Here is a 6,037-nt window from a genome sequence, read left to right as displayed (position 1 = left end):
TAACATCACTGCAATAGATCTGCTAGTGCGGACAGCTCCTAAATGTTGAATATTTCCTGATTTAGGCAATTAACTTGAAATAAGAAAGCAAAATACAAAGTGTATCTTATTTATATGTTCATTCAGAGCTATCTGTTTATCTTATATGTTCTATTTCATAGAAGAAACCTTAGTAATTTTTTGCACATAAAGAGCCCTGTTTAAAATTGTCACAGCCATAGGAGCCAACTGCTAGGGGCCAGAGGGGCTTCACTGCCCCAATACATTATTTGAAGGGGCAGTGCCATTCAAATGGTATGTGTGCACCGCATCATGCGATTTATTATGGGAGGCGAGGCTTACCTGCCGCTCCTATATTTTATTCAAGTTCACAGCCATATTGTTGCATCTCAAAGAGGAGTGGCAGGGCAGGCAAGCCCAATAATACTAGTGAAGTCTAGTGATAAAGTCTAGTCCAGTAAGCCAGGCAAAAGACTGCTTGCTGGTCAAGGCCCTGGATAATTCCCTTTGGGCACTGTTGGCTAGAGAGCTATTGCCTCAATAGTATACTGAGGTCTTGTGAAGATTGGTTGGCTAGATACTTCCTATTACCCTTCTCCACCCCTTTGTTGAAGAGCTGCCTATTCCTTTAAAATGCAGTTACCCTGCTCTCTAACCAGGGTTAGATCAAGGATATATTGGTGCATCAACAGCCTATAAAGCACTGCCAACTCCATCTTAACATGGAGCTGCAATCTTGTTTGCACTCATCAACTTATTTTACTATTAAAATTGTTCAGCCCGGACACTGAGATCCAGCACCAAGAGCATTCTGGTGGTTCCCACACTGTGAGAAGTGAAGCTACAGGGAACTGGGCGGAGGGCCTTCTTGGTAGTGGCACCCTCCCTGTGGAATACCCTCCCTTCAAATGTCAAGGAGATGAGTAATTACATAACATTTAGGAAACACCTGAAGAAAGCTTTTTAAGGTTTAATGCTTTATTATGTTTTTATATATGCTGGAAGCTGCCCAGAGTGGCTGGGGCAACCCAGTCAGATGGGTGTGGTACAAATCAACAACAACAACAAAAATATGAGAATTTGAACTGGTTTGGGACAAACAGGGAGGGCTGTTTACCTTCATATCCCAATAACTTGGAGCATTTGGCTGGCCATTGCATCAAGAAGTTTTGCTCCAGCATGGCTATCATGCTATGATATGTTATGTAACTACAATTTCATGTTTAACATGCTTTCAATATGAAATTCTCCAAATGCATTTAAATAATGTTTTTTAATTGAATGAAGGCCTTTCAAGGTCTTTGCTTGGAGAGTAGTCGTATTTTATTGCAACTGAAGGGTTTCCTTTTCTTGGCAATTTGTGTCTCCCTGGTTAAAAATTACTAGATAAGTAAACGTTTCCATTTTCAGATTTGCTTCATAGTATACTTTTGTACTCAAGATCCGTGTACTTTAGGGATCACAGAACCTTGGGACTACAAAAAAAACCCAGCACACAAATAAAGTGTAACCTTAGTTGGACAGACTGATGTTAACCAACTTTTCTATTCTAAATACAAGAAAGAGACTAAGCAAACAATCAGAGGACTTGATAGCTGCAGTCCTCAGTCTTTTCAGATCCAGGAACCATCTTTAACCCAAACAATCCTTAATTAATTCACCAGTTCAAAATGAATGGTTTAGAGTATGATAATGTTCAGACAGAATTTAACCAAACTCTAAACTCCACTGATCTTTCCAAATGCTAAAACTTTGTAGTATGTTCAACTCTTAGCTTTCAGAATGAGACAATTTGACTTGTATTTCAGTTATAATGTACTCACATGGATAATTTATTACATTTCTGGAACTTTATATCAGAAATCCAGACTCAGGGGTTCCAGGCTCTTAAACAAGGTTTTGTTGTCTTTGGAATGAGGCACAGCGGAGAGTGTGGTGTCTTTATGATATATGGTTTATTTACACATATCCACAACCTGAGGCTATGATGGAGGGGTTCACAGGGTCTTGCTTCCCTCAAAGCCACAGCCTTGGATTCAAACAGAAATCAAACATCACTCTGACTCTCTGGCTTCCCAGGCTGCTGCTTCCAGCTTCTATCTCACATCACTCAACTCTCCACTCTAGTGTTTCTCTTTCTAACTACCAGCCAATTGAGGGAGGGGGCCCACCCATTTGTCCTCTAGTGCTGAGCCACTCCCTTTGTTCCCTTAAGGGCTCGTTTCCTAGGCTACAATCCCACCAGGAATTGAAATCCTTGCTTACATTTTAAGGCTTGCTGGATCCATATCATAAAGAAGAAATACATGTTCCTGTTTCAAGATAGATATCTGTCTTAGGATGTACTTCCAACAATATTTTCAAACAAAAGGGTTTCCAGTTGGGGCAGTATGCCCTATTTCCCTTCCTTCCTGGCCTTCTACGTGCCTTTTATTTTCATTAGGTATAAAATTAGATTTTAAATACCAGGGTGGAGGAAAAAGAGATCTGTCTCTTGTAATGTGTGTAACCTTTGCCCTTCTGTCCTCCTTGCACCCTGCCTGCTTCATCCTTGTGTTATGTCTTGTCAAATCCAGTTTGTGTAGCTTTCAGATGGGATTACGTTCAGTTTACCTCTTCCTTCCTTATAGAAATACTTTGAGAATTGCAAGGATTTTCTTTACAATATATTATTGTCAATCAATGAAATAAAGATATAAAAGATACACAATAACAGAAGAATAAATAAGGAAAATTTCAAACCAAAAGGATGATTAAGAAAAAGTTTCAAATACCATTATAGTTTTCTACCTAGTCATATAAAATTGAAGATTATATCACTGCTAGAAACTATGTTTCTACACGACAAGTCTTAAACCTACACTCACACACATCATTTTAAGTATAAATAAAATATCTTCCAGTTAATATGACTGTTAATATTCTTGCAGCTGTTGCTGTAAGTAGCCGCTTTGTTCTGTATACTTCATATGGCGTATCACTTACTGTAGATAAACATAAGCCACAGCAGCAAATATCTTGGATAAAAGTATATTTAGTATTAACAGTTCATTCCTCTTGGGAAGCATGCAAATTATACTGAATGAAAATACTCTATAATAAAATTATGGTGGACACAATCCAGTCAAAAAAGTTTTAAAAATTATTTAGTGGTACACAAATGTTTACTGGCTTTGCTTAGATCATGTTTGTTATGTGCGACATATATACATATATCTTTCTATACAGCAAAGATTCTAAAGTCTATAGAATCCTTACGATTCAATAACCTACATGGATGCCACTTCAGTATTGGAAATTAACATACAAGCTGCAACTATTTTGTTGCATATACAGGTAGTAGAAAGCAGCAGCAGGCTGTAGCTTCCGTATGTTTGCAGACTCAGCAAGTAAGCATTTATACTCATCACATCTGAAAGAGTTCCTAGAGTCTGGACTCAGAAGTGAAGAAAGATATAGCATTCTTTCCATGAAAGATATCCAAGCACAAGACATGCTAAATGACAAGAAAGCTTACAATGGCACTCTCTTCAGTTCTTTCTTACATGAATGACTGGCCTATGAAAATAAGTTCTATCATCCATCTAATAGTCATAAGGGAAGGGGAGATGGGTGCATTACTGAGCAGAGCAGAAGTCTGGCAACCTGGGTGGGGATATTTCTGAGATGTCAACACCTTGCATAATCCTCATGGCTTTAATTCTGTGTAATGGAGTTGGGATAGATTCTGAACCTTTCACATGCTTCCTTAGAAGTTTAGTGTGAAGCTCAGAATCTGCTTTCAGTAAAGCTTTGGCTTAAGAATTGTAATGTTAATGTAAACTCTTTTGGAGCAGTTGTTAAGGAGCCCGTAGAAGTGCTGTTTAGGCTTTTCATGACTAATCTCCTAAATGCTGCTGAAGATTATGTATCCTCCTTAGTAAATAATATATATATGACACAAAACTTTTAAGAAACAACTGTCAGATTAGTTGGCTTTAGTATGCTATCAAGCCCTTGAGGGGAAAAGGCTGCAAAGGCTCTACAAAGCTATAAACTACACAGTATACTGGGGGTTGCTTTTTCTGTCTCTTTAAGGAGCTTCAGATCCCTAACAGAGCCCCAATGTGCAGGTATTTCCTCTCAATCAGTGCTTCTTACCACAGCAGGGGAGGAAGTTGTGAATACAAAACAGCTGCTTAGTTTTCAAATAAGAGTTCAATCTCTATATCTGTTAATTATGCACCTCTGTTTTATGTAGTGTGCCATCTGCTGACAGAAAAGATAACACAGTAGTTTAGTTTCCTACTGCCTTTACTACTGCTGTCATTAATTATAGGCATGTAAAGATATTCTGAGTACTGTTCACCTGCCAAACTGACCCACAAACTTACCTCGCTCTTTCTACTTTAAACTATGAAATATTTGAAATAATTCAAACAAGGATTAACTACATCTTTTTATCTGCCTTTTTTAAAAAGCTGGTTTGGAATAAGCCAGTAATCAGCTTCAGCTTTGGGGCTTATACATAATGGCCACTGAATGTTAAAAATTCAGTCAAGATAGTCACATTCCCTGAAACAGGTTGAGTATTATGCATATTGACAAGAAAATGTAGTTGAGATATTTATTTTTCTTATTTGGAGAACATGCATAAGAAAAAATGTTACTTATTTCTCACTAATATATGTATTTGTATGCACACTTATCCATTTTGTATACTTTTTTGTTGAAATGCACTGGAAAATTTTTAGTGAAGGTTTTGAAGATAGTTCCATTTCAGTTCACACACTGTATTGTTATAGGAAGTGCTATTTAGGTATATGTTCACATTAAAATGTGAGTTGAACCAATTTTCTCCCCCATTCCTACTGGAGTTAAGTCTCATTGACTTTAATTTCTTAGAATCATAGCATTGTAGAGTTGGAAGGGGTCCCAAGGGTCATCTAGTCCAACCCTTTGAAATGAAGAAATCTCAACTAAAGCATCCATAACAGATGGCCATCCAACCTCTGCTTAAGACCCTCCAAGGAAGAAGAGTCCACCACCTCCCGAGGGAGCTCCACTGTCAAACAGCTCTTCCTGATGTTTAGCCGGAATCTCCTTTCTTGTAACTGCTTTGTCCTAGTCATGTAATGATTCCTCGCCCACACTGATGGTCCTGTTCAAATAAAACATCCCTCCCCCAGATTCTATCCAAATTAAGGGAGGATTGAGAGTTGATCTTGTGTTTGCAGGTTTTTCTTTCCTGCTCCTCCCTTTCCCACACTTCATCCACCCAAGAAGAAGTTGCCAGGGAAATGGGTGGATCTTGCATTTCTTTGAATGGAGAAATGAAGAGCTCCCTAATTCTGCAAGTGGTAACTTAAATTCACAGCACACCCTGACCTGTTAGTATTCCAACTCTAATCCAACTCATTAGAATTCTATGATTTTGTGACTGAAATTCTGGGGGACTCTGTGAGTTATATGGACTAATAGTCTTACTCTGTATGAGGCAGTTTTTTATGTTCCAAAAACTATGGTGCCAGAGAAGGCTTTAAATTGAGAACAGAACCAACATGTGGACAGAATGTAGTTCTTGAGCAAGGAAATGCAGAAGTGAGAGCTATTGTTCACCTCCAGGTGGTGCATTGTTTTGCACTTTTCCTGTCGTTGTTTAAACACACAAACACACACTGCTTGATTGTAATAAAACCTCTAAATGGTTTACTAAAAATATTAAAATTATCAGCAGTAAAAACAGTTAGTTGTGCTGTTTAGCTTACACAAATAAAGTAAGGTGATAAATAAACATAACAGACCAAGAAAGGACCAGTTATGTATGTATAGCCCCACAAACTCAGACATCAAATCATTGACTGGAAATAAAGGGACAGTTAAGTCCAGTCGCGAATGACTCTGGGGTTGCGGCGCTCATCTCGGTTTACAGGCCGAGGAAGCCGGCGTTTGTCCGCTCCGCAGACAGTTTTACCGGGTCATGTGGCCAGCATGACTAATCCGCTTCTGATGCAATGGAACACCGACACTAGAGCAGCACACAGAAACGCTGTTTACC

At 38.6% G+C, this 6,037-nt stretch overlaps 1 long non-coding RNA gene across 5 annotated transcripts in view; it reads left to right on the top strand.

Moving 5' to 3' along the window:
* The window catches only part of LOC310843850, a 55,372-nt gene that overhangs the window by 9,495 nt on the left and 39,840 nt on the right, over positions 1–6,037 (top strand). The window lies entirely within an intron of this gene.

Source organism: Podarcis gaigeae (assembly GCF_964106915.1).
Source record: "Podarcis gaigeae genome assembly, chromosome: 4".
Taxonomy (NCBI): domain Eukaryota; kingdom Metazoa; phylum Chordata; class Lepidosauria; order Squamata; family Lacertidae; genus Podarcis; species Podarcis gaigeae.
The sequence above is the reverse complement of the archived record's forward strand: the minus strand, read 5'-3'. Positions and strand labels throughout refer to the sequence as shown.